The sequence below is a fragment of the Calypte anna genome, chromosome Z (genome assembly GCF_003957555.1).
Source record: "Calypte anna isolate BGI_N300 chromosome Z, bCalAnn1_v1.p, whole genome shotgun sequence".
Taxonomy (NCBI): Eukaryota; Metazoa; Chordata; class Aves; order Apodiformes; family Trochilidae; genus Calypte; species Calypte anna.
The window spans coordinates 36,466,178-36,486,609 of NC_044274.1; positions in this window are offsets into that span (position 1 = coordinate 36,466,178).

Below are 20,432 nucleotides of genomic sequence, written 5' to 3' on the forward strand. Positions count from 1 at the left end.
GTTTCTTGCAGTCCTAATGTGAACATGCTACATGAATAACGTATTCTGAAATAGGAGGATGAAATACACATGTAATCTGCTCAGTTTAGTCTGCTCTGATTACTTAAAGCAGCATATTGTTTTGGAAGCAAAAATTTTACTAATTTTGCCTGTAAAATATGTCAAAAATGTCACTTTAGCTACCAGATGTATTGTCTGAGACATTAAACTAATTACTGTGGACTTATTTGAGGTCCCATAGTCAAATCAGACAATGCTTCAAGATAAGATCGCTTTAAAGGAATGATTTATAAATCTAAAAAGAATTTTTTTAAAGTCTAAGGTAAACCTTGTACAGTGGCAGTTCTATCTTTAGCCCTGGCATAATTGCCTTGAAGCTTGTAATGTTTCTTCTCGATCTTAAAAACTCATATATGTCTGTATGCACATGCATTTTGTCAATTCTGTTCTGTTGATATTCACTTTCTCCACTTTTCTTATATACCTTCCTGTTTGTTTCAGGGCTGATTATTTCAGTCTCCTTTTCAATATGGTCAATGTTTCTCCAGGCCAGTCTTTTGGTTCTCTTTAGCCCTCTCTGAAGTCTCTTTCAGACAGACCATTCCTGAGGTAAGTGTGACCCACATCAATTACTGCAACCCAGAAATTTCCATTCTACAACTGTGATATTTTCTTACATCATTTTCCATGCCTTTTGTTTGCTTGCCAGGGAAGTTAATACACCTGCCTTACAAGGCAGTGTGACAGAGTACTTGCTATTGTCATGAGAAGAGGAACTTGGGGGTAAACCAGAAAAATTGTAACAAAACCACAGCCTAAATGCAAGATATCAACACACCAAGGCCTCGATTCAAGCAGCCATAGACATGTTTTAGTCCCTGCTAGATGCATGTACAGGACCCAAAACCAGACATTGAGAGGAAAAGTCATCTACAAATATATCAATGGTACTGAAGTGCTAGCTGTGTGGGACATGCTGAGCCTCAGACAAAGCTGTGTCACAAGAGCCTTTGTCTTCCTTTTTGCTGCAAGATTTTCATGATATGACAGCTGATAGCAACCCAGTAAAGGAAACAGGAATTTGATGAGCACAGATTAAAAAAAAAAAAAAAAGTGGGGGGAGGGAGTGGAGAGAAAGAAAAGAAAGAATAAAAAAAATAAATTCAACCTGCAACTGGTGAATATCCCTGAAATCACATTATACCTCAGGCTTTCCAAAGAGAGAGCTGTGAATGTTATTGTCACTGACTGAGTCTCATTGAGGAGGAGAATTTTTGGCAGAGAACAAGATGTTACTTCCTATTTGCACTCCTTGGAGCAGTGACGTCAATATTTCAAGGCCCTGTGTCCATCAAAGAAAAGAAAAAATTGTTGTAAATAAAAGCATTGATCCAGGAATCTGTAAGGGTAATGCTGCTATCAATAAAAGGTGTATTGAACCTGAGGGTAAATGGTATTATTTTCCATTGTGCAAGGACAATATTTGAATGTTTAGCTTTTCCAGGAAGGGTCCAAGATTTGCTTCATGTTTGCATAGCACTTTGCCCAAGTGAGCACTTCAAAGCCACAGAAGTAACAGCCTATCTTGCACACAGAGAAATGTGGCATCTCACAGAAATCTCTTTAGGTGCTACAGTCATCTCAGTCTCTCTGAACTACCTTCTTAATCCATTTCTCAACAGGCACTGTTCTTTTTTCTAGTGTAGTCAAAAGCCTTTACTTGGCACTTCCAGGATGTTGGGATTTCCAAAGCTGCTCCCCCTGCAGATACCAACTCTTCATCGAGCTGAGCTGCATCGAAGCCCCGCATGTGGGAGCCAGACTCACAAGTAGCCAAGACCAGTTCACTGGCACCACGAACAGTGTGGTTATTCAACATCAGACAGGATCATTTCTGCAGACAAGTTTTCGTTATGGGAAGCCATGGAACAAAGACGGGGTGAATAATGTGGTCAGAAAACTACCATCTTGCTGAGGAAGGTATTAATGGCAGTTTTGTGTTGAACAGGAGGTGGCATGAAACTCAGATACAACTTAGCCTGGTGATGGCAACAGCAGAGGAATCCTGGAGTCCTTGTAGATCTTTGGCTATAAGCACTAATGCTTTCATGGGAAGTAGTTAGTCATGCTCATGAGGCACTGAGGCATGAGCAGTGAAACATCAGACCAGTATTTCAGTTCTCTTTGAGAAAGCCTCAGAGCCCATGCACTTGGCAGCATTTTCTGAGCCAGCATGCCAGAATGATGAACCCGACATTTATCCAGCTGCTGGCCCAGCACTAAAGCACTTCTGAACTTATCCAAAAATGTAAGTCAACAAGCTGGACAAAAATCTATAAGCTTCAAACATTCATGGAGTTACAGGATGGACCAGCTTGCATGCAGGTGTCTAGCCTCTGGGAGAGTGAGTAAAGGAGAGCAAGGGAGATGGAAGGACAGGAAATATTTTAGTTAAAGAGGATTGACAGAAACGGAGAAAGTCAGAAGGAGAAATAGGTGTAACAAGTGGGACAGAACGAGGAAGATGCTGAGTAAATGGAAAAAATAATGACAAGAATAGCCAGTTAAATCACTAGTAATAAGGCAATGTTGGGTAAAAAGAGAGAGATTTAATGATGAATGGCTGCTGTTGAGAGTAATGTAACTTCTATATGGGTTCTCTGTGAAATCAAGCAGTTTACTCAAGATCTCTAAAGAATGCATGAGAGTTGTGCTAAGGAATGAAGATATTAAACATTAAAGCAAAGTCAGGAGTATTTTTCTTCCAAAATCCTGCATCCACCTAAGTGATACACTTTTTAGTAAGATAGCTTCAGAGTATTGTTACTAAGTATAATTTCAAATATTCAATTATACTTCATAATAAATAAAATGCTTATTTCAATAATATTATTTTATTATTATTATTAATATTATTATTGATAATCTATTCGTCAGATTTGTAGCTCATTTGCACAGTGGTGAAACAGAGGTAAGTCAGCCTAAGTTGATGCAACTTTATCAGTGAAAAGGCATCAGCATTGTGCCTCTTCTGCCAGAAGTTAACTATATTGTCACCATTGTGGGAATAGCTGTAGGTTAACTTGAGTTTGAGTACCTCTCTGCCTTCACAGAACAGAAAAGCATGGCACATGTGGTCTCAACCAATACAAATATGAAGAAAGACAATGTGACAGTGAATCACCAAATCAATCATATCCTTTGCTTCATATAATTAGGAAGGACTTCAAGTTTTTCTCCTTGTAATTCTACCTTGATAATCCAGCAAATATAGATCACAGCAGGCACTTATACCAGTCTTATGTTCTCCCAAAATACCAGGGTGACTGACTTTTGAACAACGGAGCCAAAAATTATTGTTCTTGATATAATTACAGAAATTTTCTTAAAATAATAATTAGAAAATAACACAGTCACGTCCTGCAGCCAGGAGATAAGCTGTAGCTGCATGCACTAGGATACCTAGTGCAAGAGGTAGTGGAATGGCCCTATTATATTATATAAAAAAAATATTAGTTTTCAGTTTTCACTCAGATATCTGGTCACTGACATACATTTATTTAAAGGTTGAATGAGAGGTAAGAAGGGGGAGACATTAATCTCAGACTGGGAAAAGCTGCCAAAACTGAACTATTGAAGCAAATGCCGGACCAGGCAATGGGCCAGTTCACTTATCCTTACTGGCCACCTGCAACCTGTATTATCAAAGCCTCTGAAGTTTATTTTTGCAGTTTATTATCCCTCCATTATGAATATAGAAAAAAAGGAAATCAATGTAACAATTTTGATACCAAGTTTCTCTCCTGATACTTAGCACTGAAATCCATTTATATTTGCATGGGAACAGGTTCTAGGACAATTTTTTTCCTCTATCAGTGACAACCAGATGCTCATGCATACATGTAATGTCTTATTGTCACCGTGTGGAAGAAAAAGAACCTTTTGCAATGAGAAATAGACAAAGCAAAAGAAAGAGTCATTGCATCAGTTAACATATTAAATAATCACATCCTGAGAGGGAAGCTAAGCACAACCTAAAACACAGCCTTCGGGGAAAAACTAGAACCATTAAATTCAGTGGAATCTCATCAAAACAGCTCACTTGCATGCTATCCTTTGCAGCTGAGGGAAGGTCTCACAGGACATTGACATGTAAGATGACAAGTACAAGACTGAGGTCATTCATATTAATATCCTTCAAAATTTTGAAACACAACTCAAGGTAGTAGTCCCTTGACTACTGCCTTTCCCAAGACAGAACTGTATGTTTGAATCAAATCGTATGCATTGAGTGGGCATTTCTGAGAGTCCAAGGATCCCTGTGAAATATAAGATCTTGAAGATTTTTTCAGATTGCAATGTTCAAGTGCAACAAAGCATGCAAATCTTGTGTGTTTTGCTTGCTCTTATTTAAGTACAACATTTTCTTTATAAAAAAGGGAATAGACATACCACAATTTGTGGGAATATTGTTTACTTATTTTAATCAGATGGGCTTAGCATCTCTGAAACTGATTTAGTACTGTTATAGTTGTTAATAATCTGATATTATTACTAAGCAGATTGAGTTCTGTAAGAAACCTTGTGTTTGTTATCTAGACCAAATGACATGTTTGGGAAAAAAAAAAAAAAATCAGACCATCTGCAGATCTGCCTTCCAAAAGGTCTCACCAGCTATTTCTGAACTACATCAGCCATTCTAAACAAAGACAAAAAGTTCTCCTGAAAAACTTTATCTACCGTCACTTGTAATTTAAACATTGGGAGAACCAAATTTCTTTCCTTTGGTACACAGAAAAAAGTGGTCAGAGTGGAAGGAGTAAAGGCAAAAGTAATTCAGACTGGTACTGATTTCCCCTAAACTGGGGCATGAACATCCTCCTCTCTCTTACTGGTGAAGTCATTTAGGATCCAGTCAGTCCTTAGTTGTATTTTCCATGGAAAATAAAGCTCATCTCAATGCTAGTATGAAGGGACAAGGCCTGAGAAAATATCCAAGGTAGCTGGTTCAACTCTGAGCTCCTTGTGAAAAGAGAAACAGTGAGGAGAACCAGAAGCAGCTCAGCAATAATGTTCTTTTTTTTTTTTTTTTGTGCTCCTCTTCAATTGTTTCCAGGTTGGTACAGTTCAGATATTTTATATCATGGCTGTAACTAAAAAAAAGCAATATGATGAATGCAAAGGTTCTTGCCCAGGAAGTGTGATTAGGTCAAGAAGTCACTTTGTACACACAGTCTGCCTTCTGCTAACATCTCCTCCACTTTTAAGAACATTGTTACCACCTGCATTCTGATATTAAAGACATAGCCCTTATGAGGATGTTCCTCAAGCAGGGAAAAGCAACATTAGCAGAAAGAGATTGTAAGGAACCTTGCTTTGTTACAATGAGAAGGAATAATGTACCCCAGGATTGCCTCCTTAGAGGAAGCAGGCTTCAACCATGAGGCTTTCAACTGCAAGGACAAAAGCTTGGTTTGCCTGAAGTCTAACTGTCCTTTGCCTCACAAAGAATTTGCTGAATTTTTTCAGTTCCAACTGCATTTTCCTTGCTCTTTGGTCATGCTATCTTTTTTAGCAAAAAACTTAGACAAAAGCTGTTAAAACAAAAAGAAATACCTTCCAGTCTTCATCAGATTGTAACTATCTGCAGCATTCATTGTGAATCTCTTTAGATAAGACTTTTCAATGGTATGAACTGCATGGTCCAAGTTATTCTCTACTATAAAGGATGCAGCTCCATCAGGCTAAGCAGTGTTACCATCCATTAGATTATAGCTGAATTTTTCATCACATCTCATTGGGCAAAAATACCAGTTTCCTTCAAAACTTACTGATGTAGTTTCTATCAAGAGAGACCCAATAAATAAGATTTCATATATATTTATTTTATATTATCCACAAAGCCCCTTCTTGTTAATTTGTCATCCCAGACACTACTTAAAGATGACTTTAACAGGGATGTGTATATTTGCAGGTCAGGTTCATCAAACATTCACTGTTCAATACTGTGGCAGCTGGTAGCAGACATACACACTGTTCCCTTGTTTGGTTTTCTGATAGAACCTGTCAAGTGCTGATTGTCTGTAACTGAATTTGTCACCCTCTCAGCAAGGTTATATCTTTTCTTACTAGCAAATAAAGCAATAAGAAGAGTGGTGTAAGCTCTAATTTTATTTTTAACCTACATTAACAATGCAAAACCATATTTTTTTTATCAAAAAAAGAGCTAGCAAGTACCCATAGTTCCCTTTTCATTATTAATTCCAACATATTCTAAAATCAGAAAATCATGCCTATGAGAGAAGTTTCTAATCCCTTCAACAAGTGATAAAACAGCCAGCCACCACAGCACAGGATACTCAGGTATGGTAGCATTATCCAGGCAAAATTAAATATTTCTGGACTGCCAATTGAGTCAGTCATTGGGTTCTGCTACAAAGAGCAGCAACCAATCCATTGTAGGCAGGGTTCACAGATTTGGGAGGCTCTCTCTGGCGTTACTGTCCATTGTGCACTTCCTAAGTGTGGGCAATCTTACCCTGAGTTAAACACTGAAGTATTAGTAAATTGGGAGGCAGGCATATCAAAACTTAGCACAGGATGGTGTGTGTGGAAATTGGTTCAAAACATTTTCAATAAAGAGAGAACATGAGAAATGTGTCTGTCTTGACAGAGACCACAGCTCCAGTACAAACTTTAGATATGATGAGGAGGATGGCACCAGCAGAAGTAAACGTGCCAAAGATGCCAGTTTAATGAGTGCAATGCAGATTCACACACTGATGTGTGGTTTAACCCTACATGTAATATACAAATAGCAGGAGCTACGACAGTAATCTGAAGTACTGAAAAAATACTCTTATAGCAAAATCAAAAGATTAAATTTAGAAGACTATTGCTAAAGTTCACACAAATGTTTGGGAAAATTTTAATAAAGTGCTGAAATTCCACTGAAAGACAAGAGAAGTACGTACCTAAAAACGTATCGTAAAAAAAAAAAAAATATCTTTTTTTAATTCCACAATGTTACTTTTTCCTTTCTCAGGACAACTCTGTGACATTTCCATGCACTAAGTAGAATTCACCAAGACTTCTCTCTCTTTCTGTGTTAACATCCATCCTACAACCACAAGCTAACAAAACAAAGTCAGATAGAAAAAGCATACTGTCATTTTAGACGGGTTTAAATTAGTATTCAATGTGCACCTAAATCCATACTTATGAAAAAAAAAAAAAAAGGGAGAAAAAGAGACAGTTATAAATTTTAATCAATATGATATGTAGAAATAGAAACTATAGAGTAGTGTCGGAAGCTAGGAGCTCAGCAAAATATTTTTTGTTTTAAAATGTACATGAAAATATATTTCTTCTTCAGTCATACCCTTTGAAAAAGAAAAAGAACCCCACAGTTCTGCTATATGTAAGAATAAATAATATAAATAATAAAATAAATAAACAATAAATATCATATAGGTGTAAGATATAGATGATAGAGACAGAGACAGATAGATAAATTAACAATGTGAAAAACCTGATCACAGAGACTTCAGTATCTTTGTTGAGCTGAATATTTAAAGTACAGGGCTAAAGAATTTCTCATAAGGTTAGACACAAGGCACAGGTTTCAATACCCCTGTTAAACCAAGAAACAATCTGTCCTCCTTAACATAAGACTACAAAGAGAATTTCCTCTTTGGTTTGCAAAATAACCTAGACACCAGAGGGAAAAGCTATCACCTCTAGAAGTCCATAATTTCACTCTGTATTCAGAACTTCAACAATTTCCTTGGAAAGTCATTCAGTTTTCATTCTTGATCTTGAACAGCTACAGGTCACCATCTGCTTTCAATTACTCCATTGCTATTGTCTCTTGAACTACTCGAACAATTATTCTCTGAAGTGTTACTCTAAACTTCATGATACACTGGTGAAAAATAAGAAAGAAAGTTCATACTTATTCTTGAAATTTCCAAAGTATAAGTGTCATCAGAGTTTTGCTTCTAGCCAGGTTTCAAAACCTAAATGTAATACTCTAACTGAACACTTTAAAATGCCAATTACTGCCTCAGGTTTTGAATGGGTTGCATTCTGAGAAGTCGGGGTGACTTTTGAGTCCCATACATTGATACCAATTGATACATTGATGCAATATATGTGTCATAAAACCACTCTCTCAGGTACTGCATTTATGCATGAGACAAGTTCATTCATGTTTGAATGCTTCAAGAGTAAGTCTTATCTCTGCAGAAAAGGAAAAGATTTGACTTATTGTATGGGAGACATGAAAGTCAAACAGGTGGGTCTTACAAGGTCTGAACTGCATTTTATTTTTGAGTGCTCCCTGCTCCAGCTAGACTTAGATTATGATAAAAACTGACTGTGCACCAAAGCATTTTCATGACCTACAAATTACCCAGGTTTAAGAGCTGGTGTATGCCACACTGCAAGAGATTCTGAGTGGAAGTGTGCCTCCAAGAGACATCCAGGCATTTTTATAAACTCTTTAGGCTTCTGGTGTCTTGTGGTATCATTATGTGAACAATCAAATCAGTTCTGATTTGAACGCTGTCACTTGGATTAGGGTTTATCTATCGCATGGTAGCACTGAGTTAGCAGGCTGCAGAGATGAATAGAAGTACTGATTGCTGAACTGACAGCCTTGAAGATGAGTAGCATTATTTTATCACATCCTCCTTTGCAGCATGTGCCAGTGGGTTTTAGCTGTCACATTTTTTTAAATTATCAAGCCTCAAAGTAAGTAACAGGGCTGCTTCCCTCGTGCATAAGAGTCTCCTACTCTTTTTCTGATCCTGCTGAATCTGCTGGCTTTTATTTTGCCAAACTGTGTACTTGTGTTTTTATTTGAATAAACAAAAAAACCTTCATTCTGCAAACCACAACATGGCTACTAAATTAGTTGCTGCTAAAATGCTTGTTTGCCAGTGCACCTCTTGCTGCCATTATACTTTACAAAAGCAGAAAATCACAGCAGAAATATTTAACTTGTTTGTGGAGGTTAAACGAGTGTCTTTAGGCTTACTTCTTCATAACACCTAAGGCTCATTCACTAGGGACACTTAAATATCAATGCGTTTTCTCACACAACCATCCTGCAGCTCACCCATGCTCCTGTGTCTTGTGAAGTTGCTATTTCTCAATCAGCTTTCCCCTGACTAACCTACTTGTCTTCTGATCACAAATCTTAGACTATGGAGATGACTTTTGACGGTGTTATGAAAGGCTACCCCAAGCTGCTGGGAAGGTCAGAGCACTGGGTGAACAACCACTAACCTCCTGGCTTCTACAGAGGATGAGCCTGATCAGGACAATGAAAGAAGAAGACCACCAACAGTAGAACATGATTTAGACTCAGTGATGGCAGGGTCTGTCCCATCCTCTGAAACAATTTTCTTCTTTGGTGGAGTCTTGCTCCTGTTCCAGCTGAAACAGCTGGAGGTCCCTGGAGCCTGGGGGCCCAGGGTGGTGGCAGATAGAGGCTACAGCAGCACAATGTTAAACCTTTGTGCAGCTCCAGAGGAAGGGTCACATTCCTGTGAGACCCAGCTGGATACTCAAACCTGACTGTTCATCAGGATCCAAGCAGTGAGGGGTGGGGATGTGGCACTGGAAATCCCTCATGTGCCCAGTGCCCTGCCCTGCCGAATTAGTCAGACTGATGGCCTATGAAATCTGCAACATTGGACAAAACAGAGAGGTTCAGTTAAATTAACCTAGATGTTGTCAGGGATGTGTAACATAGTGCCACTTGCTGTCACCTTATCCAGCTTATAACAACCCATCCCAACCCTGGATGTGTGTGAGCACACACCAAAGCCAAAGCATTTAAATCCACTCATATGGGGAGTGGATCCACAAGTAAGGAGTCTGCATTCTTTAACAGACAGTTCTAGGTTTCCCCAGAAGTTTACAAATATACCTTTCCTTCAGCTACTGCTCCACAGTAATAAAAATCACAATCTCCAGACAGTGGAATTATAGGTGCCCCAAGAAAGCAATAAAAAAATCAGTGAAAATCAGGAGCTCTGCAGGACAAGGCACTTGGAAGGCTTTCTCTCCAACACTTCTCATAAGCAGTACCCTAATATTCAGCACCCCAAAACCATAAAAGATGAGTAGCTTTAGCATTTATCATAATTTCATTTTCTATAGAAAGCAATTAATTCTTATCCTTCTTGATGAAAGAAGTATTTTATCATCTCTCTCACCCATCTTGAATTTAACTGCACAGATGCCACCATGTCAGTAGATCAAATGTCATGATATTTCTTACCTAAAAGGGCACTTCTGAGGATATCTGGAAACTACATTCACATTAAAATAGATTCTTTTAGCATTTGTGCTCAGAAAGATATAATTTTAAAAGATCTGTCATTTTTGGAAGCTTCTTAGGATTAGATCTTACAATATGGGCAATTATTAATACAAAACACTTGAAAAGAAAATCCCTCTGATGGGGAAAGGAAAAAAAAATGTCACAAGGCCATTTACCTTTTAAGGACGGGAGAAATTTCTAGACAAGGTATTTAATAAGCTTTCACAAAGCAGAAGTCTTTTCACTAAGTGGAAGTAATATTGCCAGTGTTAGAAATGGGTTTTTAGCTTCATTGTCATAATTCTCCACTGCAGAGCCTTTACAGTTTTTAGTGGGACAATGGGAAGCACTATTTTTTGGCTGATGTTGGAATGAAATTTTAAAGTACGATACTCTGATATGTAGTGAGAGACAACTGAAAAAGTCGTAGTAACAGTGAGATACAATTTATTTTAAGTTATTTTAGCAGATTGCTGTAATACATTTCCATTTGAATTTGAATTTGAAGTAGGAACAAAAGTATTTAAAACTATTTCTTAAAGTTTAGTGCATATTTTAATATGAGGAAAGAGCTGCTGAGCAGAAGGTAAAAATTTGAAAAGCTGCTATTTTCACAGGACTGTGATTCAGTTTTATATACTATATATTTTTCCTTTGGAGAACATTCTATGACATAATTTTACAAAATGGAACAAACACAAAAAGGAGTAATTCATAGAGGTAGAAGAAAATAAGAGCAAACATGAACTAGATCATGATTTCAAGAGTCAGGGAAAAGTTTAAACATTTTTCTAAAAGTCTGCCTACAGCTGCATGCAGCTGTACATGAGATTGGCCATGCCATGTATGGTAGTGCTGGAGAATACTTTCCAGCCATGCTGGAGAGGACTGAACATCTGAATAAGCAAAGTCAGTGAAGATCAAGATGTTAAAAAAAAAAAATTCGTCTGGCAATTACAAAGGAAAAGAGAGCCAAGGAAGGTAAGACTTTTACCTGGTAGTAGGGGGACTTTTTCCAACAAACTTCATAGGTCATCAAAGAGAAGATAAGGGAGAGATACAGACTTGGGAGGTAGCATCTTCCTACTGACCTTCCCATCTAATTGCAAACACCCTCGTGATGCATGGCAATGACTTGCAACACTCACCAGCCCTACCCCTGCTGCAGAGGGTGCTCCCTGGCAAAACACATCCTCAAATATCTTACTGATCCAAGGCCCAGCTGCTTAGCAGTTCTCTTGGGAGGAATATGTTACTTTTCTTACAGAACTGTGATGTTTTTCCCATAATAATATATGACTTTTTCTTACAGTTCAAATAAAACTATTTATCAAGTGATGAAAGAGGAATTACCTGTTTAAGACGTGTGTCTTTTTAGTAAATAATAAAACCTCTACATGACATACGTATGTGGATGCACAAATCTTTTGAGCTTTATAAAACTTAACAACTATTATTTCAGTCTTATTTCTTCCTCTTTTATTTTAAAACTCTGAAACCACTTTAGCTTACTTTTTCTCTCATCTCACTTTCTAAAACACTGTTCTGAAGTATAAAATTTCAAACCAACCAGAACTGGAATTGTATCTGTAATGTTAAAAATGTTTTTTGTTTTTGGTTTTGGTTTTGGTTTTTTCTTATCCTGTAAACAAAAATAAAAACCACATAAAATTCATTCCGGACTTACACTCAGAGTAGAAAATATTAACCTGGAGCAAATTTTTATGTAGGCGAGTTATAAATCCCTGGAAATTACAGTATCAAAACCACACTGACCTTTAACTCTAGGATTGCAAATGGTAATGCTATAATAATTGTGTACGTCCTTTTATTGTGTGACTGACTCCCCTCTCCCCCAGACCATTAGGAAATAGAAAATGATGGCCTTTAGCAGTCCTTTAAATTGAAGGTATTGGGATGCCTTAAGTTTATTCCCAGTTATATATAGCCATGTAGTATCATTATTATTTATATCTTCCTAGAGGCACTTGGAATGCAGCTGGTCCTGTGGGTACCTTGTAAAGGACAGTGCTATATGTTTTGAACAATGTGTACAGGCGATGATGCTGTATAAATGCTTTTTTTCATATTTTTTTGTGAACTAATACTAAAGTCTCTGAGAGAAGGATTCCGTGCACCATCCAATGATATCAGAATTAAACAAGATTTAATGAGGGGATGGACATTTATATAGATACAGTGACCCAGCATTGCAATACTTAATGCAAGATGAGAAATAACTTATCAGGAAATAAAGCAGGATGTTTGCTTTTTAAAGCACTGTCTGGATAAAGTATTTAAACGAGATCCTGATTGCCTCCTATTGGCTCAGTGTGGAGATTTCTTTCATTACTTTCTTGAGATACTGGTGCAAGGACTTCGGAGGAGTTGAGCTGGTCAGCTGTCCAGTACAAATTTTCCTATTTGTATGATTTTGCAGAGACTAGTACTGCTAAAGATCAAAGTACAATATAAGTTTAACAAAGTCAATAAAAAAAAAGCAAACTGATAATTGCAAAACCCTGGGATATGCTCTGTTTTTTTTTTAAAATAACTTCTTTTGTATTTTTCAAATGTTGTTTCCAATCTTGAACAATATAGATACTGAATTTAATATTCCTCTCTCCTTCTCAGGAGGAAAAATATAATCAAGAGGCAGTCTTTTCTAACCTTGTTCCTTATGCAGGGCTAAGATAAGCACACGTATAAAATAAAACTATGGAGCTATTTTTTTAACTTTTTCTGTCATATATTCAAGACCCTCCAAAGATGTCACCAGCTACTGTTTCTTTTAATTCCCTAGCCTTCAGGGTAAGAAAACTGAAGAGATGAGGAGCTCTCTCTTTCCTGTTCAATGGATTTGTGTTGCAGTAAATTGGTACCAACCTTCAATCTCATGGTCAGGGCTCTCCAGGGTCCTTCCATTGATATGACAGAGCAGTCAGCTTGATAAATGGTGCACACCCCCTCCAGTGCAATGGAGAGAGCTTTCCTCCCTGTCTCTGCAATTGTCCCTCTCACATTAGAAAAGAAGAAACAGCTCTCTTACTGAAATAAGAAATGTCACTTATTCTGTCTACATTGTGTTAATTACAAGGCACATTTTTTTTTCCCTTGATTAATTATGTCATGGAAGGTGGCAAACACAGGATATGGCCTCCTTGTGAACTGGAGGGAAGAGAGAGTCCTTAAATTGGAAAACTCCATTTGATGCAGCACTCCCTTGGCCTCAAAATAGGGACAATAGGGAAGTGGCAGGAAAGGGAGAAGCACCTAAAATAGAATTCCAGATTATATTAAATAAAACATATTTACTTAAGACACAGCTCAGTAAGAGAGTTAAATATATGCTTAACTTCAAGATTAGGAGCTATTGATAATGAGGTAGGGGGACTGTGAGGTGTTACATTATGCCCTTATCACCTTGTTGAATTGCAGCTCATAGATACAGAGTTAACACAGGGACTAATATAAGAGCTGCATTAAAGCACATTCAGTGAAACATTTAAGTGAGTGCTTCTCTCCTATTCTAGTTCATTCTGCTTCATCAGTTCTCTAGCACTCACTTCCCTTAACTGGGACAGGGAATCGTGAGCACTTAAGGGGTGTGATCTTGGTCCTTTCACTGTGTGTGAAAATATAAAGGGATGATGAAGACTAATGAAAAGGCTTTAAAAACTAGATTTTAGATTCTTCTTTTCATAGAAACTTGGCCTTGAACACCGAGGCATGTTTGTATGTATGCCCATGTATTTCAAATTTCCTCATGCAGACAGCTGATTTAAAAGGATAAAATGTGAAACTTATAAAAGACTAGCTAGAGGATTTAAATAAACAAGTCTTAAAACACCATATACATATACACCATAAACTGGCAGATAAACAGGTGGAGGATTAATGCACAGTGGAACAAAAATAAGGTTTCTATTAAATGATACAGTAATTAGTTATGATTCATACCTGTTGAAGACCAGGGGTGAATGTCTTAACTAAAGTTTCATGCAGTTCCCTATTAAAATTCTGTAACAGCTTTACCCAAAATAATCCATAGGTTTAAATAATACTATCGAGTAGGCTAAGTATGTGCTAAAATCAGTCATTTATAAAATAGCCCACGGGAAAATGACAGATGCGAGTTGGAAAGGTTAATATTAGCCTTTCATCTCACACTGCAGATTTCAAAACATTTCACAAGTTGCACACCAGAGTCAGAATTTCTACCCTGGCCTGTTCTAAGCCCACAGAAGAACAGAGCTGCCTTTCACTTCAAACTGCAAGCTGATCACTCTTCCCTGTCTCAGCCTTCCCATTGTGCCTCTGGCATTGCACAGGGCTGGGAAAACAGTGTGTGATACAGGCCATGCAATGATTAATAGTTGCTGGCAAATCCAATGCAGTGAATTAAGCATAAAAGGAAAAATCTTATCTCTAAAGTTCTTCACCTCAGTGTACTGACCAGAGCTTTACAGATAGATGTTCAAAGCACTGTGTGTACCATCAGTTGCCTGAAGCCAATCTTCAGGAACAGAAGCTGATTTTCAAATTGCTGGGAATAAATTGTAGGCGCCAAACACAAACCATGCAGGAATCAGGTGCTGGAATAATCCTAGAACTCTGAAGGGAATTATAATTTTCTTTTTTAAAAAGGCATATTAGCTGTCCCAGGCTTACAAGGAAACTGTGCACTGTGCAGGGTTCATGTAGCCAACAACCAAGCACCCATATAGCTGCAGGAAGAGGAGAAAATAGAAGGAAGGAGAAAAGGCTCATGAATCAAGATAAAGGCAATTTTATAGGTGAAGCAGAAGCTGTATATGCAGGCAAAGTGAAGTTAGGAATTTATGCACTACTTGCCATAGGTAGAGAGATGTGCAGCCATTCCCTGGAAAGTAGGGCTTTGGCACACCTAAATGGGAAGACAAATGAACCACAAATGTTCCCCTTTATTACTCCTTTTCTTGAGCTTCTGTTGCTGAGCATGACATCCTATAATACAGGGTAGCATTTTGGTCAATTTGTGTCAGGTTACCAGGCTGTGTGGCAGTTTCTTGCCCATCTCAAGCCTACTTGCTCTGAGGACAGAGACCAAAAAAATATAAGACCTTGAAGCTATGCAAAGAATTTTCAGTATTAGCCGAAACATTGTTGTATCAACACAGTTTTAGTCACAACATCAAAAAACATCCCATTATGGGCTGCCATGAGGAAAACTATTTCCATCCCAGCCAGATGCAGCACAGAAATCGAGAGCTGAAACCTACCAATGAAGCTGCTTTCAGTCAAGTTGCATTCAGACACTTCCACAGATGATAGGAATTAACCTTTACATGGACAAATCCAGTCCATCACCAGCCAGCTGATCTATCTGCTTTCATTTTCATATGTGTCAGGGAAAGTCACTATCTCTGGAAGTTTGTGTTGATTATCTCAGTATCATATTGTGTTTTCTCCTTCCTGTCAACAAATGGAGCCATGCATTCTCGGAAGTAGGGGTCAGGAAAAGTGTTTTTTTTATAAGGTGATAACTTCTCCAGACAAGTATTTTTCACTATGGCTAATACTAAAGATTGAATCCATCACATTTTGTATAAACAGTCTCAGCAAATATCAACTGAGAAGGTGCTACTGAAGGAAAAGCAGTAGAAGATATGACCAGTAGAACGAATCAGTACTGTTAAATATCTTCACCAGTATCATACAGAGTGGATCAGATGCATCCTTGGCAAGATTGCAGACATCACAAAGCTGTGTAGTGTGGTTGACATGCTGTAGGAATGGGATGTCATCCAGACCTGGATTCAGCACAAGGAGGGGGCTTTTCTGAACCTCATGAAGTTCAAGAGGACCTAGTGCACTTGGGTCAGAGTAATCCCCCATATCAATTATAAGCCAGGGGATGAAGGGATAAAGAGCTGCCCTAATGAGAAGATCTTGCAGGCTGATTGATGAGAATCTCAACATGAGCTGGCAATGTGCACTTACAGCCCAAAAACCAACTGTAGCCTGGGCTGCAGCAAAAGAAGCATCACCATCAGGTAGAGAGAGGGAGGTGACTCTGCTCATCTACTTGGTGAGACCCCATCTGGAGTACTGTATCCCACTCTTGAGTCCTCAGCTCAAGAAAGACATGAATCACACAGGTCTAGAAGAGTGGCATGAAAATTATAGATGGCTGGAGCACCACTCTGGTGAAATAAAACTGACAGAGCTGGGGCTGTTCAGCCTGGACAAGAAAAGGCTTCAGGGAGAATTCATTGCAGCCTTTCAATACTTAAAAAGGGCCTGTAAGACAGATGAGGACAGACTTTTTGTAGGGCTTGTAGGAATTACCCCTACAGCGTAGCAGCAATGGTTTTATACTAAAAGAGGATAGATACAGACTAGATATTAGAAAGAATTTATTTTACGATGAGGGTGGTGAAATACTGACAAAGGTTTCCCAGAGAGGTGGTAGAAACCCCATCCCTGAAAACATTCAGGTTCAGTTTGGATGGGGTTTTTTAGCAACCTGGTCTTGTTGACGATGTCCCTGCTCATTATAGGGGTGCTGGACTAGATGGCTTTTAAAGTTCCCTTCCATGATTCCATGATTCTACAATTCTAAGACTTGTGCCACTGTTACTTAAACCTCACCTGTAATTCATTTGACAGCATAGAGACTTGGAGATAGGATTTGAGGTGTTTCTGACTCTATATCATGCTTAAATTTGAACTTTTTCTAATAATAGTTATTTTTGAAAACAGAATACTTAGTTCATTCTAGTTTTCACATTAGGGAATAAATAAGGTATTTGCATGAAAACAGACAAATTGCATGCAACAAAGGAAATTCTACTCATCTGCTCAAACGCCTAAAGGCCACTGATGCCCATTGCTGTTAATACTAAGCTCTGCAAACAGTGTATGATTAGGGATACAGGGTCTGAGAGTACATGTACACTGCCACAAAATCCTAAAAAGCATTTTCTATATCTACTCTTGTAACACAAGATGGTAGCATACAAAAAGATTACTGGGAAAGTTTTTTAAAAGTATGACTGCTGGTGTAAAATTAATTTTTTCTAGAGGAAAAAAATAATTATTATTTTTTTGCCTTCTGCTTTTTTTTTAATCTCTGCTCTTACATATCATGCCATACACCCTGTTCAGCATTCATGCAGTAAGCAAGCACCTCTTCTGCATGCCACAAAGTCTTTTCAAGGCACCTCATCAAACACTGGTTGCCAGTATAGCCAGCTGGTAAGAATGGACATCCACCCATTGTTGATCTTGAAATACACTGGATCGGATCCTCAAAAAAATGTTGATAGGTGGAGTAAAACATCCAGACTTGTGAACTAGCATGGCCTATTTTCATTCACAGATATTAGGTTACCATGGGTGTCTTATTCAGAGGGAAATTTTACATGCAGAAGAATGTCTGGAGTTTTATACTGCCAGTGTAATAATTCATGACCTGAGTAATAAAGAACTTACAAAACCTATTTCTTGCTTTTCCTTTACACATACATGTCCCAGCAGTTTAAGCCATACATAGTAAGCACAAGTATTTTAAAGGATAGTGTAACAATTATCTACTATTCTTGTATATATGAATTCATTCTTTTATTTTCCTCTTCTACATTGTTAACATAACTAGGAAACAATACATTACCCTAATTACATGTTATTTATGAGGCAGCAAGCAAATAAGTAATTCAAAGACAAATCCTGTAGTTATTCATGGATTTGCTTTAGATGACAGAGATATAGTAAACCAAGCAATCTCTCATTGTTTTTATTACACACGCTTTGTACTAATGAACAATAATAGGCTTTGCTGAAATAATGGCTTCTGTTCTGAGATCTGGTAAATGTTATACAGGCCACATACATCAAAAATGTGTCAAAGCCATGGATGGCCTCTATTTCTGTCACTTGTGCTTGAGGAAATTGGGTAGCTGGTGAACAACAGTGATTTGGAGGGTTTAATAAACATAATGTAAAATAATTAACGTTTTTAAAAAAACAACATTTATAATATGTTCATGTCAGTTCAACTCCTGAGAAATACACAGTGGTGAAGATCTTGGTAATTTATTTTTATAACCTCTATGTTTGGAAAATTCTGTGCATTCTCTTCACTCTCATTGTAGGACTCTATCTCTGTGTTGTTAGGCAGGCATTAAATCTGCACCACAGTGGGATGAAAAATTCTCGTTAACTTCACTCATCACTTGGAATTAATGAACCCTGTAAAGCAAAAGAAGTAAATTTGAATATGAAATCACTGGAAGAAAGAAATATAATAAAATAATTAAGAGAAGAAAATGGCTTTGGACTTGACATTTTTTTACTACACAGGGTTTTCTTTTAGAAATGAAATTGGAATTCCTATCTTTTTCCACCCACATAGAAGTCCTACATATAATAATACAGGAAGAGAGCATTTCTCCTTCTGGTGAATACTTGTGGTCCAAAGAAGCTGACATGAGACAAGATAGAATAAGAATATTCTTGAGTGTGATGGCCAGGGTCATCTCCCAGGAAGATTTTGAAATAACCTTTTATGATCCAGGTATTAGAGAATATGATCTTCAGTAGTCTGTAGAATTACCAACCTTCTTGTGTACTGGGTGCCAGTTTTAGTTGTCCTGATGTTTTTCTAGGCCTGACCTGGCAAAAAATATAATAATGTTTATTGGAGCACAGAGTCACAGAATCGTTTTAGTGGGAAAAGTCATTTAAGGTCATTGAGTCCAACCATTAAGCTGACTCTATTGAGTCAACAGACTCACAGAATTACCTTGGCTGGAAAAGATCTTCAAGATCATTGACCCCAACCATTAGTATAACACCAGCAAGTCTTTGACTGAACCATGATCCTAAGTGCTGTCTATACAGCTCTTAAATAGCTCCAATAATGGTGACTCCACCACTGTCCTGGGCAGCCTGTTACAATGTCTGATAAACCTTTCAGTGAAGAAATTCTTCCTAATATCCAATATAAACATCCCCTGGTGAAACCTGAAGCCATTACTTCAAATTTCTACCTCTTACAACTTCACTGACTAAATAAGTCCCCACCTCTTTACAGCTTCCTTTAAGGTAGTTGTAGAGAGCCATAAGGTCTCCTTTCAGCCTCTTCATTGATAGGCTAAACAAGTCCAAATCACTCAGCCACTCCTTGTAAAATATATGCTCCAAATACTTCATCAGGTTTTTTGCCTTTCTTTTCTGTCATCATCCAGTCATTCATTGCCCAGTGGTAAACCATGTCATTAGACACCATGTCTTTTGAACATGTCCAGGGATAGTGATTCAAACATCCCTGGGCAGACTGTTTCACCTTTTCAGAGAATAAGATTATTCTAATATCTAATCTAAACCTTTCCTGGTGGAACGTGAGGTTAATCCTCTTCTCCTATCACTTGTCACTAGGGAGATGATAGCATGCCCACCTCACTATAACCTCCTTTCAGGTTGAGGTAAAGGGCAATCAGGTCTCCCCTGAGCCTCTTTTTCTCCAGACTAAATCCCAGTTTCCTCAGACACTCCTCATAAGGCTTGTGTTCTAGACCCTTCACCAGCTTCACTACCCATCTCTGGACTCAGTTTGGTACCTCAATGTCTTTCTTGTACTGCTGGCTCATGTTCAGCTTCCTGTCAATCCAGACTCCTTTTCTGCCTGGCTGCTCTCAGCCACTCTGTGCCCAGCCTGGAGTTCCCCATGGGGTTGTTGTGGCCAAAGTGCAGGACTCAGCACTGGGCGTGTGGAACCTTATCCCATTGGAATCAGCCCAACTCTCCAGTCTGTCCAGGTCCCTCTGCAGAGCCCTCCTGCCTTCCAGCTGATCCACACTCCCAAATAATGCCATCTGTGAATTTGCTAATGGTGGACTCAATTCCCTCATCTAAATCATCAGGGAAGATATTAAACAGAACTGGGTCCAGCACTGATCCCTGGGGTACAACTGGTGAATGGCGGCCAGTTGGATCAGCACCGTTCAGAACCACTCTCTGGGTGTAACCATCCATCCAGTGTGTTATGCACTGAAGACTCCATCTGTTGAGTGCACATCTCTCCAATAGATAGATAGCTGGATCCAGGTCCAGACTG